Source organism: Saccostrea cucullata, unplaced genomic scaffold, assembly GCF_032062105.1.
Source record: "Saccostrea cucullata isolate Sc308-1 unplaced genomic scaffold, CSIRO_AGI_Scuc_v1 ctg809, whole genome shotgun sequence".
NCBI classification, from domain to species: Eukaryota; Metazoa; Mollusca; class Bivalvia; order Ostreida; family Ostreidae; genus Saccostrea; species Saccostrea cuccullata.
In genome coordinates, this window is record NW_026941409.1 from 55,510 (window position 1) to 76,214 (window position 20,705).

General features: G+C 32.1%; 1 long non-coding RNA gene across 1 annotated transcript; it reads left to right on the forward strand.

Moving 5' to 3' along the window:
• The first annotated feature begins 18,924 nt into the window (after positions 1-18,924).
• Positions 18,925-20,131, forward strand: LOC134257784 (uncharacterized). Its single transcript, XR_009989998.1, has 4 exons — positions 18,925-18,962; positions 19,149-19,180; positions 19,291-19,391; positions 20,009-20,131. It is a non-coding gene; the product is annotated as an uncharacterized LOC134257784 (long non-coding RNA).
• Positions 20,132-20,705: the final 574 nt, after the last annotated feature.

Genomic DNA, 20,705 nt, shown 5'->3' on the forward strand with positions numbered 1-20,705 from the left:
GGGCGGGCGGGGATGAGAATCTAAAGATTAATTTTATCTGGCCTTATATGTATAAAAATTGTTAAATTTATTGAAAAGCCTGGATACCTATGATTTTTATTTTCAGAATGTGTTAATTGATCACTTTTGAATTGGAAAATGTATAGTAAGTATTTTAAATTGCAATTTCCTGTAAATATATTTCAGGTTTACTTATTTTCTCTGTATACTAGTAATTTGATTAACTTAAAAGATGAAGTTTGAAGAATTATTGTAGGTAAAAAATAGATTTCTTTGAAAATTCAGAGACATTTTTGTGAGCATTTTCAATTATTCATTGCTTGATTTTCAAAACCTGAGGATCTGAGTACGTTAAAGTCTTCACACAAAACAGGTCAGCCTGGTGGTAAGGTTCTTTGCTTCGTGATTGGGCATGAATTTTGGTTTTATTTTTCGGTGCACTACACTAAAGATGGTTTTTCGGATGAGACATTAAAAACCGATGTCTCGTGGAAAGAAAGGTGAAGGCACGATAAAGATTCTTCACTGTTCAATAGTCCTGAGCTTTGCGATTAGGAATTTATTTGAGGCCCTCACCGGTACATGTTAAAAAAATAACCAATTGACTTGCACTCAAATCCTGTTTGTTGTCTCCGCATATTTCTGTGAATAAATTATATTATGTTGTATTTAAAAAGAATATGTGAGTTTTATATCATTGTCTGGACATTGCCCTTCTACTTTGGGCTGTTTTTTTTCTCTAAATTGGTCATCAATTTAATCGCTTGAATTAAGATGTTGTAGTTAAGGTATTCTAGGGATATATGAGGTAATTCTATTTTAATACTGTAAGTTTATTCTTATCATGATATTGATAAACGACTTTCAATACCAAGGCATCTATGGAATATTGTGATGTTGACCTTATCAAGGTATTTCTTTCTTTAATCGATTTGAGAGGATTTGTCTAGTAATTGATTAAATGATGTACAGGTACGGTTTGCTGTTGATAATTGACATGTAAATAACACCACCTGGTATACAAATTAAGGGCGCTCAAGCCCCTCTTCTTCTCAGATACATATATACAATATTTAAATAATATATGCTTTACGTATTTTAAATATTCTATTTTGACACAATTACAGTTATCCTTTTGAACAAACTTTTATGAATACTTTGAAGTTAAAAATAAAAAAGTAAGAAATAAAATATATCGATTTCGAAAATAAGTATCCTTGACTTAACTAAACAATACGTATTTGCAAATAAATGAAGATTAATTTGTGACTACTGAGCGGGTTTGACAATTGTATAAAGTTGTAACTGTTAAAAACGAAAGGATGTTTTCAGAGAAGCAGAACTTTCAACATCCTAGAAGGTTAACAAATTCTTTTTATTCTAGATTTTTTTACCATCATTTTCAATAAATTAAGCCAAAATATAAAATGTTATAACAATCTAGGCATTTATTTTATGTTTCTATCATCAATTTTATTTGTACTATCAATTCATCATTGAGTCATATGCTGACTGAGGTTTTTCATACTAATTGTTAGTCTATTATTTATACACTGAATTGATGAGGTATTTTTCTGTTACTTCCCGATCATGACAAGGAACACCCGGCGGATGTGACCGGTCAGCAGAGAAGCATTTTTCCTTCATATATCTCGTATGACATACTGTGATTTCATTTATTTTCGTGGCCTTCAATTTAAGTGGATTTAGTAAAAATCACAGGTGCTGACTGATGGTGCTGATGGTACTAAGTTTTCCTTACCTGGAATCACAGAGTTTAAGGTTTTTTTTTATATCAATACGTACACTATTTAACAACTGTTCGATAATAATACTAATTACTGTAAGCCACACTATAACACATTTTCTCTTTTTAAAGTGTTCATATCATTTGAAACATTTTGCAACTGTAATTATCTTCTATTTTTTAAGATTGTTATGTACCTTCATATTAAGAAGAGGTCTGGAAAACAAAATTATGTGCTAAACATAGACCCTGTGCTGCTATCCATGAACTACTTTAATGGTTCATTACACTTATTTTGAAGACAACAGTACCTTGTTTTAAACTCAAAATTACCATTTTCAAGTGCAAAATTTAGACATTTTCTCAACAAATGGTTGTACAGAAAACATAAATGCACACTTTGCATATTTTTTTGGATTTTTTAAGGGTCTGCTGAATTCTGTAGCTGCGCAGTTCTAAGAAGCATATCAAAAGCATTTTTCTGCAAAAGTATAGATTATATATGCACAACATGCATTCAGTTATGCATATTTATTGTATCTTTATCATAAGGACTTAAAATTTGATCTAAATATAATGTATTTTAGCCATTTGAAGAAATGTTTACATTTTGTTCTTTCTGCACTAAAAATGGCCGGACATCACCCTTAAAGTGCGTTGATAATCTGTATGAATTTACCCTGTTATGAAAAGAGACTTATTGATTATTTCTATCGGAATTTTTAATTAAATATAATTTGCAGTTTTCATTTTGCAGGTGATAATGAAGGTTGGACCCTAACATTAATCGAGAAAACAAATTTCACATTTTTCCGCCTGATTATCATCCTTCGGGGGTAATTATGTTGTTTGGTATACGCACTGAGTTGACAAATTCATGTGTTATTTGAGTGTCTCCGTGCAGAATATTAAAACATTAATACTGAAAAGTCCAGATAATTACGTTTTTCTTCCTCTATTTTGATAGTATTAAAATGATAAAATATATTTATGAAGTCAATATGTTTAGAAAGGGAGGGGGTATTTAATATATTTTAACGAAAGTCGGAATTGGCTTTTTAAAGGTTTATCATAAATCAAAATAGAGGCACTAAACATCGATGAACATATGATTTCGTGGATCGACTCAACGACAAATCCACGAAAATTGGTGTTGCACGAAACCACAGTATAGCAAAAAAGCACAATTGCATAATGATTTGATTCAAAACAAGCAATATGTTTTACTTAAGGTAGATTAAGGTTTTTAAAGGACTTTTGAGGATCGTCCTTACCGTCAGTCATTGAGACGTTAAAATACCTTGATCTGATAATTTATTGTCAGGATTTACATTATGCACGTAGTGGAATGAAAAATGATAATTTGATGTTAAACAAAACCAAGTTCATCCTTGTTAAAGATTTAGTCATTCAGAAGGGATTTCAAGGAGTATGACTTAGCCCTTGTCAAAAAAATTGAAATCGATACTTGCACAATTTAAAAGATTGAAATAGTTGGTCTAAAAGATTTCCCAAGAGCAAGATTTCAGGTAAGTATGTTTCTTAAAATGCATCGATGAAATTTTGAAAAGATTACTTATTTATGACAATATGAAATTTATATAAAAATTTTTCAGACCGAATTCTTACCATCTTTAATTTAAACTCTTTTCTTACTTTTTTTACTTCGTAAATTCGTTCTTTGCAACTAGCTAAAAGAAAAATACTATTATAGTTTACTATATTTTATATAGAATCCAAATATCAACGACTTTTTACTCTGAATTCCGGGATATTTTCTTTATGTTCTGAATTGTTAATCAAAGTATAATGTATTTACTACATTAATTAAAGTCACCAATAGAAATTTATTTCTTAGGAGAATAACGTTTATTTTGCCATACAAAGACTTATTTCATCAATTTGATAATTTGTATTTGACAACACATTCTTTTCCGAATCAATGGTCTTTAAAAGACAAAAAGCATTACCAAATAATTTTCCTACATCCAAGTTTACCCTGTATAGATTTTTTGAAAAAAAAAAAAACTTTTTAAGAGAATTGAAATCATGAAAGCTGTAAAATGAATTTCATAATAGAAATACATAATAGAATAACAAGTGTGAGCAGAAAGAACAAAATAAAAACATTATTGTATTAAAAGTTTATTTCAGAAGAATATTTATATTCAATTTTATAGGCCTTTCCTATTTAACACGATTTGTAATTTATACAAATATTTGTTTCCAACTTTCTGAAATTTTGAGATAGTTTTTGCTATATATTCAGATTACTGTTATTCCTTTCTGTTGTGGAAAAAATATAATGAAGAGATGGACGTAAATGATTTACATGTAAATGGACATAAAATTCTATACACAATATAAGACTCTCCCACAAGGTGCAGTTGTTAGAACTTTTGTTTTAAAGTCGCATGATTCATTCGTATCATGTTGAAATCTACTGCAGAACGTCGAGACTAATCCTTCGGATTAGACTGTGTAGTATTATACAATTATGGACTTCAGTTTAGGTCGATCTGTGGTTATAAGGACGGCATTTGATTTTGACCGAAAACACAGAAAGTGATAGCGACCGAGCCTGCGAGGTCGCTATCATTTTCTGTGTCTTCGATCAATATAAATATTTCTATGAGTCTTAATATCCACATATTGACCGTGCAATGAAGTCCATAATAGTTATATTATAATATGTTTTACGGTATGACCGTTGGGGCGAGCGCAGTTATGTGCCATCATAAACCTACACACATGACACATGAACTGCCTATCATTCAAGAAAAAAAGAAAGAAAACAAAATAATAAAAAGAAATCACTTCCCAAACATCGGGATCGAGATTCCGATGTACGATGTACGATCCTCTTCCATTCTGGCCGTGGTCGAACGAGGAGAGAATTCTTCGTAGCTCATTAAAATTTTGACCAATGCGAAAAAAGCATAGTCGGAAGATGAACTTTATCGCGGCCTTTCGATATCCAATCGCAGTAAAGAAATTATTTCTTGTATACTGTTGACGTCAGTTGTTGATTTCAATTGCGATGAGAACAAAACTTGCCACTTACTGAATATGACGTCACAATAGAGAAGCGTAAATATTCAAGATTACGACACTTTTTGTGATCAAGCAGCCACGGGTAGGAGAGAGCTTTGTGCGGACTCCGGACCGTGGCTCGAGACGATGCCAAACGATGTGTCGTGCGTTGTCATTTTCCGCGGACGAGCATTTGCGTTGACATTACAAAAGGAGGACTATCACGTGACGTCCTTTCAGCCAATGAAAATTACGAAAATAATCTTATATAATATCAAAAGTAGCAGTTTGATAAATTTTATGTTGTTTTAGGTCCTATTTTATTATCATTTTTCTCTTTTTTAGAGATGTCATCATTAACGGATGAGCGCTTTAACCCCCTTCCCCACAGTCACGCATTTTAACGCATATACGTTGCCCCACAATCACACATTTTAACTCATATACCTTTACCCCACAATTACGCACTTTAACGCACATTATTAGTTATGTAGACATTTAGAGGGGTAATACGGAAATATGTAAGCCTCGTCCAACATGGATTTTTTCAAGGACCAAACATATTTCTGTATTACCCCTCTAAGTGTCAACATAACGAAAATATCCTGCCGATGGAACTCTAAAAGACTAAATATTTATAGTATCGATAAACCGCTTTCACTGAGCGTCCAAGCAAGACGTTCTGCATCCAATATTGTCGTCAGACGCATTGTGACGTCAGTTATGAAGCTCCGTGCGGGTCACGTGAAAGCAGTATATTGATGATGTGTGGTTGGTTAATTTTTATTATATGGTGGGTAGTTCACGTGGAGGGGGCACATTAGCAATCTGAGGTGGGTAGACAGCATAACATTGTTTCATGCAGTATTGCTCTCGGGCAATGAAATTTCACGATTTATATCAGAGGCAGGATAATGCGTTTTTGACGTTTTCTGCTCTGATACGACGTAAAGTTTTGAAGATATCACAATAAATGATAAGATAATATATTTTTGTATTCCATTCTGATACATTTCGCAAATAAGAATATTTTTCCTCGTTTTAATATGTCCGAGTCTTTCGATTTATTAGACGAAATTTGGGATGCGAGACAAATTAAGAAGGTCTTTCTTTTGACACTTAATAAGCCCACCATTGTGGTTGTGTGGTTGTCTCCCAGTATTGTGTGAGATGGAACCTATGATTCAGAATTTATCAAATTCTACAAATGAATTTTTAATGTAAATATTTGATAAAAATGTGTGCAAAAATCGACAGAGGGAATGGATAAAATTACAAAAAAATTAAGGTAATTCATACTCATATAACTGAAGAGAAAGATGTTTGGTTCACAGAATAAAGCTTTGTTTTAATTTACATTTAATCTAATTTCTTGTTTGATTTAAATTCCAATTCGTAAAAATACAATTTTATTGTTTCCACTTTACACAGCAATAAAAAAAAATACATACACAATAAGAAAGGGAAAGAAAACTAAAGAAACGACAATATCATGTTGAAAAAGATGTGGGTAAATTAAGGTTAATTCAAATTTGAATGATTTCATTATCAAGTCGACAATTCTAATAGCAGTATTCGTAAAAAAGTGTTGCACTTACTCGTATGTATTGTTTTTTTTTAATATACGTTCATGTATATGTACAAAAAAAAACAAAGTATTCGGGAAATTTTATGCAAGTAAACTATATACTTGTTTGATATTTTATAAACAGGGCTGGACAAACAAAATGGAATGTTATTGTCTGCTTTCCAGGCATTACATTGTCTTGATACGTAGCAAGAGGCATTAGCTTCTTGAAATATCCAAGGAAGGTTTCCAAAGTTTTTTGTTACAACTGGTCATAAATATCTATCTAAAGTTTCAAGGTAAATATTGGAATTCATGTTTCCATTAATAAGAGTAATTGTTCCGACACCATTATAGGTGAAACAGCCCCAGAACATAGCGGAAATCGTACCTTGCTTCTCTCTGTCTATAAACATCCCTGTGCATTCTCCCATTAAACGTTCGTTGGATTTTCTCCACACATAATTTTTTTTGTCCTCTCCAATTACAACTTTTGTTTCATCGCTAAAAATTACTTCAGACCAGTTATTTTCAACCGTCCAGCATAATTCCTATCTACAAAAACTGATTCGCCGAGATCAGTTTTCTCTTCTTATCGTGATTGTCTTAGAACCAACATGTCTTTGATAATTATTTTCAAACAATCTTCTTCTAATAGTCCTTGAAGAAATACTTTCAACAGAATTGTTGTTAAATTTATTCGTGAGGTCTTCCAACGTCTGCCTTCGGTTGCCCCGCACCATCCGAAAAAGACGACGATCGGCTCTGTTGTCAGTTTTTTGCCGCCTGCCAGTTCTTGGAAGATTTTCTTCGTTTCCCCTTTCTTTCACTCGTTTTATAAATTTATATACAGTCCTGGGATTAACTCCAGTGATTTTTTAGATTTACGATTTTTTAGATTTTAGATTAACCCAATATCGATGTTTGTGCTTTTATTCGGATGCAGAAAGGTTAGAATTTTTAACGTATTTAGAAACTAAGAGACGAAATATCATCGCCAAACCGAGTTACGGAAACTACGGCGGCCATTTTGGGAACTAAATTATGACCAACTACTGTATTTGCATTTTTTATCCCGTTAGAGAAATGATACATACACAATGATTATGGTGGGGACATTGACACTGATACTTGGTCTGTTTGTCAGTGATGTAGCCGGGTTATACGGTGGGTGTATGAGTTATACATCTACCATAGATACGTCCTCTGATAAAATCAAGGTAAGGGGATTATATTACTATTAACGCTGATATGAGATTTAAAGACTTGTTATATAGACTTCTTACAAATTTTATTTTCTACGACAAATTAAAGTATCCCTTGGCGCCTGAAAGTAATGTAAAGTCAATATTTCCTGAAGTAAATTTCATTATCTGCTACGGTATTAAAATACTAAAAAAGTATAGCAGATTCTTTTCCTAGTTGAAACCAATTGCTATCTCTGTAACTGTCATAATTTCCGTAAATATTTATTAAATATGATATCTTTGTGAATTACATGTATATAGATTAAACTGTTCTTCTTAAATGGATGGAAAATTGGAAAGGGTCCATGTAATAGATGTTCAGCTGCGGATAAACTTCTGGATGTGACAAGCAGAAGAGGAAAACTTATTACCGACAATAACAACCCAGAACTTTTCGGGAAATGGTCGGTAGAATTCGCGGGAGCCAATTCCAAATCAACAGATATACGTATTCCTAAAACAGGAGAGGTGAATAAAGATATAAAAGACGTTGTTTTAATGGTTAGCGAATACGAACAGTGGGAATTGGAGGGATCGGAAATTACTTTGGAGTTTGGTTCAACATATTACCAATTAGACATCATGTGAGTTTTTAGTTGTGAAATGACTAATAAATGATAAATAGTCGAAACTGTTTCCACAACAGTTATCAATATGGTAAATATAGTCATTCAACACCACAGAATGGTAACTAACACGTCCAATAAGAATGAATAGAGGAAATAATTTCTATATCCTTAATGCAGAAATGTTCTCACGTCATTATCTTATTTTATCTTAATTAAAAAGTTATCTTTTTCACTTATTCGAAATAGTTTGTGTTAATTCATAGTTTGATATCATAATAAGTTTGTTGATTTGATAATCATTAAAAAACTTTGTTAAATGAATAACTAATAATAATAAGAACCCCAAATTTTTTATTTACAATTTTACTTTTGAGGAATTATAGTTTTCAGTGCCCTCTTTTGCTAAAAAGTTCAAAAAATGTTCACATCTCACGGAATTTCTGAGATGTGAATATCGATGAAGAAATCTTAACAAAAGTAGAAATGAAATATTGTATTTGTAAGTTGTTATCATCCATTGCTGTGGAATTTATATACATCAAGCGTAGACATAATGAATATTTTATTCATTGATGATAAATATGTAATTCTTGCTCTCTTGCATGCATATCTGTCTTTTCTTTTCTTTTATTTTTGATTGGAATGAGAAGTATATATAACATTTAACATTGGACTGAAATTGGCATGTTTTGTTTCATTGCAACGATATGCTGTCCAATTCAGACGACCAAATGTACCTCTACTCTTAAAAAATTTAGTAATGAAAATCAAACATGCTTTTTTTATTGCCTCTTTACAATTTAAAAAAAATAATCATATCTTAGTTTGATTTGTTTGCGATACGTAAAATCCCTACAATGGATTGTCGGAAATAAGAGTTTGTAAATTATTCAGCGCTACTGAGTTGTAAAACTTTTTACTAGATTCGAAAGCGCCGTTGACGAAACTATGAGTTTATTGCCTAAAAGAAACGACACTCTTCTTCAAGTGAAGGTTAACACTGGAATAAGGAGCGACGTTAAGCGACCAAACAGCAGTCCTGTTGTTTTGATTAAACCGTCTTACAGGTAAGTGAATTATTTTCAATGTGAAAAAATGGCATTGTTGTTAAAGGAATTGAAGTACATTTTAGTGCTGCATATAAATTAGGATAATAAACCGAAAAAGATAATTATGATCTTATAAATTTAGAGTTAAATAGTTTATGGTTTTGTTTATATGACCCCACATTTTATAGAGCGTTTTCATTATCATTTTTATTTTGAATTTAAATGTACAAATGATAAAAATGAAAATGTGAGGGTATCGAACAGTAATCGCTTTCAAAAACTCTGCAAACAATACAATGAAGGCATAAAACAGAAATGCATGGAAATTTCACATGTGGGATCAGATAATCAGAAATAGTGATAATCTCTATTATACAATCAGCAAACAATTAAAGGCGATACAATTCAAATTATTCAACATGTAATTTCAAACAAGCAAATTCAAAGAATTGTGGTCCCCCGCTTTCGGTGTCTTTGTGGGCGAAATATTATTTTTTAGGGTCAAGGTCAAAAGGTCAAAGTTATTGGTATCATATGTAAGGTCTTGCCACAAAGAATATAAATATTTAAAATATGAAGTTTTTAGAAAGAAGTTTAAACTCCAAGGTCAAGGTCAAATGGTCAAAGTTCTTGGTATGCAATGAAAGGCCTTCTCTTAGGGATTACATACGTGAAGTACGAAAGCCCTAGCCCTTACCGTTTAAAAGTTATGGTCAAGGTTAAAGTTTTTCAGAAGTACGTAAATTTCTAAGGTCAAGGTTAAAAGGTCAAAACTGTTGGTATCCAATGAAAGGTCTTGCCACAAAGAATATATATGTGAAAAAAAATCCTTGTATGTACTGTTCAAAAGTTGTGACCAAGGTTATAATTCTTAAAAAGTAGTTAAAACTCCAAGGTCAAAAGGTCAAAGTTCTTGGTATCCAATGAAAGGTCTTTTTACAAGAATAACTTATTTGAAGTACAAAAGGCATAGCCTTTACTGTTCAAAAATTATGGTCAAGGTTAAAGTTTTGTCATAAGTACGTAAATTTCCAAGGTCAAGGTCAATAGGTCAATGTTGTTGGTATCCAATGAAAGGTCTTGTCCCAAAGAATAAATATTTGAAATATAAAAGTCCTAGTACCTACCATTCAAAAGTTATGGCCAAAGTAAAAGTTTGGAATTTTTGAGTAAAAGTTGGTCAAACTCCAAGGTCAAGGTCAAAAGGTCAAATTTGGTGGTACCCAAAGAAAGGTCTTATCACAAGGAATACACATATGAAATATGAAAATCATAGCTCCACCAAATCAAAAGTTATGGGCAAGGTTAAAGTTTTTGTGACGGACAGACTGACGGACAGACGGACAGACAGACGGACAGACGAATGAGATTTAATGACCCCTAGCTTTCGCGAAAGCGGGGGACAATAATCAAGACTGCACAGAACTTGACTTTCAGTGTTAGGGCTAGTACTAGTAAGAATGAAAATATGTACTATAACATTTTGAAAAAGAATCCAACCAATCTAACCACTATTCAAAATGTTCCTTTTTTCCTAAGTTTAGATTAATTTATTTGAACTTGGAATATGAAAACTACAGAGTGTAAAGTCCTCTTTCATATTTGGTATTATATTTAATTAGTTTTTTTTTTAGGGAAAGAACTCGTGATAGTCTCTCAACAATAATGAGACAATATGCAGTAATTACCTGCCTAAATAGTTTTTGCTTGCAAGTTTATTCGTGATGCAAGAGCATGCTATACCAAAAACAAATTTCTAAAATAAAGTAGAGTTTTGATGAATAAATTGATCAAACAAGAACATTCTCGTTTTAAGTCACTATTTGATATATTCTATAGTCAAAACAATTACCTTTTTCGGCAAATAAACCCTATTTTCAAATAAATCACATTATTCATACAGTTTATAAGGCATTTTTCTCTGACTCTAAATTGTCTGCGGAATACATCATTTGTCAAAACAAGGGGTTCACTTCAGATATTACCTGTCGGCTGGGTATAATCACTCTTTTAGGGCACGTGATCACACTGTGTTCGCATTTCCTCTGCTCATAATTTGCATTGTTTATATGGACTTATGAGCTTTCTTTTCAGTTTAGAAATAGGGAAGAAGTACAAAATACATCTACCATCCATTGACAATGATGATGACGCCGTACGCTGTGATACTTCAACGTTTATCGAAGCACTGGGCTATGCTAGATTTATTCAAAGGCTCTCTGAAGCATCTCTTTATGACATCGACAGAGTGGTATGTTTTCATGATATGTAGAGATATCATATGCACCCTGCGATATTTTAAAAGCCAAATGATTTTGTTAGTACACCCCTCTCCCAGAAAAAAGAAATAACTTTACATAATTAGAAAAAAAATGGAAGATGTGAATTACCGCATATGACTTTGCTTCCCGTGTAATACTAAATTACTTTACCAAAAATGAGAAGTTTGAAATATACATATTGGAGATAACGAACAGTGTTCAAGCTCAAAAGTCTATTAAACAATGCACTAGAATATTCAAAGCAACTCATGTATCACCTGCATTTAGCTTCTTTAAAGATGTTACTAAAGCTAAGGTTAGTCAGTTATATAAATTATGTGTTTCTAGCATATACGTATTTCGTGCAAAACAAATTAGCAGGATGATTTATAAATGTACAAAATACATCTACACGTAGTATAAGACTGCGAAAGAGTCTTCTGTAATGGTCTTTTTAACAAAGTACAAATGATTGATAATTGGGTTCGCTTAGGTCTCCTTCCTAAGAATCTCCTTCTTATCGAATTAAAACAAACTTTAATAGCAATGGCGAACAGCTGACTTAAATGCTCTATGCATACCTTTTTCCTTGGTCCTATCTAGATGATGACTAGCAAACTAAATAAAAACAAACTTTAACAAAAGAATCACTTATAATCAAACCAATAATAACATTAAATTATTTTAAATTTAATTGGTACTGATTGGTTTCTAATTCTAATCATTTGGTTGGCTAAAATGTCAACTCTGATTGGCTACACATAAAATGATTTGATTGGGTGATTACAAGCAGTAATACGTGTTTCGAAGTCTTTACACGATATTGTCACTCTACACGATCGTTGTGGGATCCAGATCATGGTGTATTTTCATTATATCCAAATATCAGTTTGTGTGGTGAAGGAAAATAATACAATTTCAAAGAACAGTATTTTAAGCACATAAACAAGTAAAGATGTTTGTCTTTTATGGCTCGCCTATAAGTCGGACATACACTGTTGGACCAAATTTAACTCCCAAAAAAAAGTACGACTTATAGGCGAGTATATTTGGTATATTTAATCTTTCTCATTTTTTGTTCCAGAAAGTAATTATTATTGCTTTTCATATTTCAGAATTGTGTTTTGTCGCTGAATATAAGTTCAACATTCTTCAAAGAAGATGATACATTTGCCATTCCCGTAACGGTTAAGGATTACAGTACAAAGTTTATGATGATAAACACTACATCACTTCATAAGTTTAGACCACAAATCAACGTAATAGGAAGGGTTGTTGTTCAGGTACCATTTTCTTTTGAAATAAAAGAATAGATTCATTAACCTACATTTGAAAAAGGAAAAGTATGGGAATTTTGCAGTCTTTTAAATCATTGAAGTTTAGATTTACAAACCAACTGTTTATTTTTCTAAATCGATGAATCATTTAATACTGACAGATGGTCTCAATTCAAAATATTATGGTAAAATCATTGCAAACAGCGGGTGTAACCGGTCTGAAGGGAATGCTAACTCCTAATTGGCACCTGATCGCACCCTTGATGTTTTCTAGCTCTGTGTTTTCTCTGTTTAGAAATGTATTGGAACTTTTAGATTGAATTCGCTTCGTTATCTACATATATTTCATTAAAAAAATATCGTTAAAAATAGCCTTTAAAGCAAAACTCTATCCAATGATTAAAATTTCCTGAAAATATACTGAAACTCAAAAGAAACACAACACCCCTATATTATAAACGGGTTATAACTATGTACCAAAAAAAATGAATACATTAAGGTAAAAGTAAAACAAGAAATTGATACTTTCTTTAAACGTTAAAGAAATACGCACGCTTACTCTCGATTCCCGCCTACATTTTGGAACCATTTAATTCAATATAAATAGCAATTTGGCCAAAAAAATTTTGTTTAATACAAAGAACAGTTCAATGGTAATTGAATAATTGACTCAATACCAGCGCTAAACAGTAAATTATCAATAATTCAAGCCCTTGAAAAAAGGGGGGTAGACGAAACTTTCCACTAAAATCGGAGTTTCAAGCATTACCATATTTTGAAATAGTCTTGGAAATGATTCAATGTTCCTTATATCTTTTCTAATGTTTTAGACAAATAAACAAAACATAAATATATCAATAAAATATAATGTTTCAGATGTAAATCGCTTTGAAATTGGTGGAAAATAAGCATTTTTATGCTTTATCAATAAACATATGTCCCCCCCCCCCCTCGTCAAACAAAAAGCTTTGGTATGAATTTGTGAAATACATGTAACATTCCAAATTACCTGTAAAAAGGAATTTTTGTGACACAGAGGGGGGAGGGGGGGGGGGGGAGATGTTTTAAAAATATTTTCCGTTGATTTCTATAGTGAAAAATACAAGGTTTACCAAAATTTTAGAGTTATCTCTCTTTGTTTTCCTAAATAAGTAATGTTTTATGAAAATCCATATAATTATCTATAAAAATATTGAAAATTAATCGAATATGTTAACTTTTGAAAATTGACTTGGAGGTAGGCGGGAGAACAATACTATCGTTCGCAGTTCTTTTATCTTTAGACCTTAGATCGTACAACATAACTTTTAAAACACCCCCCCCCCCTTTCAACCATGCAATTAAAAGGTGCTTTTCCGCCATGTACAACAAATGCATCTTGGTTTCTACCATGCATTAGGTTTATCAATGTCTTAATCGGAGCAAAATAAATACGAGGGTTGTCACAGAATTCCGTAGCTTTATGCATAGATTAAACCAACAATATCAAATAGGTTTATGAACAAATATCGAGGAACTACACAAATTTACCCCATTTGAATGTTACATTATATTATCTGGGGTACGAAGGCGGCGCAGTACCCAAAAGTTTCAAGTAAAAATCGGTATATTATATTTAAAGTTCTACGGAAAATTAATTACTAACCTGTATTTATTGATTGGATAAAAATTTCTTAATAGTGTTTTATAAACTAAATTTCTTCAAATTTTGGTGTTTATTCATTGATAAATATTTATTTCATAACGTTTAAACACGGGGTTGAAATCCTATTTTTTAAAAATGGCACACAAAAGTGTGAGCAGCCTATTGTTTATTTAAAAAGAAACAAAAGGGGAACAGAATAATGAAAAATATGGCTTTAGCAATCAGATGTTAGGATTCATGTTAAACGATGATATTGCATGAAATTTATTTACAGGTCAGAGGCACTATGTGTCTTCAAGGTAGGCCTATTCAAGAAAGGTAAAAAGATTGATTGATTGTATATTGTTTAACGTCCCTCTCGAGAATTTTTCACTCATATGGAGACGAAAGGTAAAAAGAGAAATGAATACGGCAATTCAGAATATTTTGTATTTTATACGAATAAGCTTGCCAATCATTATATTTCTCCATGATGATTCTCGTGGTACTTTATCCGCACACCTTTTTTGCGCCATGCGTGAATGTACCACAATTGTCATTATTTCATAAATAGGCATAAGAAAGTCATTGTTTGTTCAACGTTAATACTCATCAATAATTTGTTGAAAAAGCAAGAAAGCTCAATTTAGATAGTTTTCAATTCATACTGATAAAATGTGACTCAGGTTTTCCAGAGGGACATACATACTACCGTATAGGGGTTTTCCTGGCGGGTGTAAAATTTGGTGTTTTGCCTGCTCAAAGACGAAGGATTTCAGATCTTTGCAGATGGACACAAAAAAGAGTACTGACTACTTTAGCGATAAAAATTTTAGCGGACTATCATCAAAACGCCAAAATAAGCCAAAATTAGCACCACGCTAAAATAATCTGCTATAGATACGGTATTTGATAGTACAAAGCATTAATAAAATTTAATGTGTAACGTTACATGTATATCGAGCCTTGCATTCAAGGATGTTAATCTCCATACTCTTTAAAGTTAATCTATCTTCTTACAATTATTTTTAACGAAAAACATTGTCAAAATATTGTAAAAAGGGGGTTCTTGAGAAATTGCAAAACATATTTACAGTTCTTTTTCCTAGCTTGTTTTGAATCACAGAAAATAATCTAATTTAAAATGCCCGAAATCTACATTTTCGTACACAACTTAGCGCAAATGTACCTCTTTAAAGCTCATTCTCTCTCAAAAGTGTCGCCCGCATGGCGCAGCGGTTAGAGCGTCTGCTCTAGAGTGGCGAAGTAAGGAGTTGATCTTTACATCGCGGGTTTGAATCCCACTCTGGGACGTGGAGACCATTCCTTCGAATGATACAGTATACACCGAGGTTCCGTGTCGCAGAGGGTGGCACGAAAAAGATCCGTCCCTGCTCAATGTCCCTGAGTGCCGAGTATAGAACAATATTTGCAGCTCTCTTTGCAGCAAGTGCTGTCATCTCCATTTGAGTGAAAAATCCTCGAGAGGGACGTTAAACGATATAAAATCAATCAATCATCTCCCAATAGGAATTGGTTATTTCAGATGCATTTCCAAATCACTGGACAAACAGATCCACCAGAGATCATTCCCCCAACTCCAAAAAACAATCAGAAGTACACCATATATGTTGGAGGGGATTTTCACGTCGATGTGTATGCCAAGCCCTCAAATAATAGGTATGTTTCAAACTCAGCTAAATTAATTTTATCTGCATGTCTAGTCAATAATTTTTCATGTTGAACCTGGAAAAGAAATACAGATATTTTTTTTTTCTTATATACTCTTATAAACTTATATATAATCTAATAACTCTATTGATAAAATCAAACGAGGAAAACTATAACTAAGAAAATTCTATTCCTTTTACGTCATTTAATTCAAAGCAAGACAATATTGAACGTGAAAGTTCATCATGTTCATTTTATCTTGATATTATACAATGTTGAAACTGATACAATTTGATATAAATTAACATATTATGTGTCTTATGCTTAAGTAAATATTTTACGTCTGATTAATAGGCTTATTTCTATTCGCTTCGTGATTGGGAGGCCCGGGTTCGATTCTCGTGCGTCATACCTAAGACGTAAACAAAGGTAGTGACTGTTCCTTCGCACAAGCGCTCGGCACTAGAAGTGAAAGTCACGGGTCTTTCGGATATGACCTTAAAAATGTAGGTCCCGTGTCACGGAAGGCGCTGACACGATAAAGAAACCTCATTGCTCAATGGCCCTGAGTGCCGAGTATACGTCTTTATTTGAAGCCATTCACCGGCATACGGTAACGTCTCCATATGAGTGAAAATTTCTCAAGAGGGACGTTAAACAAGATACAATCAATCTGTTACCAAGGCAACGTATGAATTTCCATTTTCTTGTGAAAGTTAACAGAGAAATGTCCTTGCTACTTCGTGAAATAAAAGACAGGAATAGTGCTTAAAATTTATTATTTAAATAATTTTACACTATACATGTATGTAAGTTTGTGCTACTTTACAATAGAGATTGCTTCGTAAGAGTTTTTTATTTTGTTTTTTAAATATTTCATACAAAAATCAATTGATAATGTGCGGAATTGATAATAAACGGAATGGAAATAAAAACAAATTATTGAATTTCTCATGTGTAACATCTATTATGAACATCTTTTACACATCTGTATTCACTCTATTTTTTCTAATTTGTTGGCAAATATTAGTATAATTATTGAAATTGCTGTCAGCCATTCTTCAAAAAATTGAAAGAAATTGCATTTTATCATAATGTCAAATGCTGACTGTTTTTTTAAATACATATTTTTGGTTCATTATTTACACATTGACTTGTCTACGAATTTTGCTTTTATGCTATCACTCGGCAAGTATGACCATTCCACAAGGGATGCGTGCTTTACCATGGCATCTGATTCCAACTCTGATTAACTTCGTGGTCCCGATTTGTAAATTTTTTAAGGACTTTTGAGTTTGATTAGTATTTGTTATCCGGTTATTTCTTTATCTAAATGTGCTAGAAGTTTGATCATGTTGAAACCTTTCCTTATCTAATATATCAGTCCAGTCCAATACGAAAATTCGTAATATTACGAAAAAACATAAGATTACGAGAAAGTGTAATATTACAAGTTATCGTAATATAAAACTTATATTACAATTTTTCGTAATGCAGTTAAATTACGAATACGCGTAATATAGCAGATGTAAGAGATTATATTACGAGTTTTCGTAATCCAAGACAAAATAAAGCATTGCAAGAAATTGAGTGGCGGGTAGCAAAGTATGACTTTACTACGAGATGCCACGGGCGATAACTTGTACGACTCTTACTGAGATTTGATTTCTGTGTATTTCAATAAGAATTGCAAGAACAGTTGAATTATGAGATGAGGGTGTGATTTTTAGGGTAGACTTCGCAAGAAAAGTAGGGAGTTCGGGTGATTTAGACCAATGTGACATGCTTAAGCGAATATTGAAATTTACTAGAAAATTGGTCTTATCCTTGGGAAAATTCCTATAAAAGAATAATAAAAGAAATTGTCCACTCACCCATCGCTGGCGGTACTTTTTTCTTGAATTTCCCTGCTTTCTGATAGGCGTAACTGACTAAACTGACTGCGTGCTATCAGTAGCCGTGGAATCTGATATATTACTGACGTCATACTTTGCTACCCACCACTCAGTTTCTTGCAATGCTTGAATTTGTCTTGGATTATGAAAACTCGTAATATAGTCTCTTACAATCTGCTATATTACGCATATTCGTATTTAACTACATTACGAAAAATTGTAATATAAGTTATATATTACGATAACTTGTAATATTACGCTTTCTCGTAATCTTACGTTATTTCGTAATATTTCTAATTTTCTTATTGGACTGGACTGTATATTAAACCTTCTTTTAAATCTCATCATCTAATGATCATATACAAACTGAACCGGTCACGGTAGCTTAAAGACAGAGCATTCGCTTTGTGATCGGGAGGCCCGGGTTCGATTCTCGTTTGCAGTTCCGCGTCAAACCTAAGACATAAACATAGGTAGTGACTGTTCCTTCGCCAAGCGCGGGGCATTACACATTTTAAAATTCTACTTTGAATTCTAATATTACTTAGCTGACGATGCTCTCTATGTTATATATTCTAATTTACGTCATTATTTGCATTGTTTGAAAAGGACCGTTGTTTCAATTGAGTTCTTGAGAAGGGACGGAAAACAGGTTAATAATTCTGGACTTCAACCAGCAAACAACATCGCAACTAATGCTGTTTATACATCTATGATGTGGTCACCTGCAGAACAGGATCTTGGCAAACACATTGTTTGTGCCAGTGCGAAAGATAACAAGGGGTAACTTATAAAATGATACATAAAATCAAGAACTAGGGACATAAGAGTAACTTTTTCATGTAAATCTTTATCTGTAGATTATCTTTTACAATTTTTTTTTCATTCTTTCTTATCCCAATAAATTAATTTTATCATATAAAAAACACATTTCAAAAATTCTGCTTTTGTTTAATTTTTAAATATTCTTTTCTACAGGAGAATCACTGTTGATCTACATTGCTTCATTATCATCGTCAAAAGTCTGTATACCTTATGTTTTAAACCATTATGTCTATAGTAAATTCATTTTTATTGAATCTGTTACATGTAGTAGTAAGAAAAATGCTTTGAATATTATAACCCTCTAATCCTTCGTTTATTTAAAATCATCAGTATCAAGTATATTAAATTTGGGGCATATTCACCATTTTTAATTTCTTTTTCAGAAAACATATTTAGACAGGAACCCCCCGTAACTGTGAGAAGATTTCTAAAATGTTTTGTAGTATTAGTATTTTCTTATGAATAATAACCTCTTCCCTTTGACATATTGTTTTATTTTCCTCATTTTTTTCTCATTATTTCTAGGGAAAGCCTTACTTTGTTTCATTTCCAAAAAGAAGCGATCTCAACTGTAACAGAGGGACTATTTGTAGATTTCCAGTGTATGCCTCCACAGACGAATCACTGTAACGCACTTTATTGGATATCCATATTTCTTTCTTATATGCATTTTTCTCTATGCATGTACAACAATCTTATTTACGAAAATTATATATTTATCGAACACAGATATTTAGCTCAATGTTTTTTTTTATTGGAAATTAGTAAATGATTCAAATGAAACATATGGAGATAATGAACAGTAAGATTATAATATTTGATTAAGGGTTGTTTATACTTTGAAACACATATGTCCAATTATTAAACTTTCCACTTGTCAAAGAAAGACACTTTATACAGATATCAATGTGAATTCCATCGATTAACAATTACACTCATTTTGGGGTGTCTTAAAAGAATGCCTTCATATAATTAATGACAAAAGACATAACACTATCTCTGAAGTGTTATAATAGCAAGTTAGAGACATAATGTAAATGGTTTTAAAAAAAAAACAGTACGATTAAATGTAAATAATCATAGCCCCTCTGATTCAGAACTCCCTTGATATTCAAAAAAATATTCAAGATTTATCCGTTGTTTCTCATTTTGATTTTTTTTTCCTCGAAAGATACATAAAATAAGATACTAATCAATAACAGATCAATCTTTTTTGTCTTTATTTACCATTGTATTTTAACAGTGGAATCACTACTATAAAAAGCACATCAGAAAGTATAGAAAACGTCACAATACAATACAGTAATGAATTGATCGATGGAAAAATTACCGCCAAGGTGGCACAAGTACAATTTTTGGCTCAGGAGGAAGGTCCTCGACGGATCTGTTTGAAAGCATCTGACAGGTAGGAAGGAACTTATTGACAATTGTGAGTTTGTCCTGTATGATGTGAACTATCTATACTATAAAGATTCAATCTAAGTTTTAGTGTATTTAGCAAAACTAGACGAATTATTATTAACCAGTTCACTAAATGATACCCCTGCCTTCCTTGCCTATACAAATGTTCAATCAGGTATTCTAATACGTTTCACAAACCATGAAAAACAAGAAAATGGAATAAAAATTATTGTTAAGATTAGGGTTTTTTTTCGAACAACCTACTAATTTTCACACCAAAAAATATGAAAATAATATAATTTTGAAAAAACGTAAAAATGAAAATTTAAAATCTATTCAAAGAAAATTTTCTCTTTATTTTCATGTTAACACAGAATTTTCTTGTTTGCAAGCAGATATTGAAATTTGTGTTTAATTTTTCCCTTTTACATGTATATGCTAAGTGCCTAAATTTAGTAGAAAATATTGGAAGGCTTTTTGAATTTACCAAACCCTCCGGGAATCCTTTAGTATGTATGTCTGTTAATTCACAACCTATT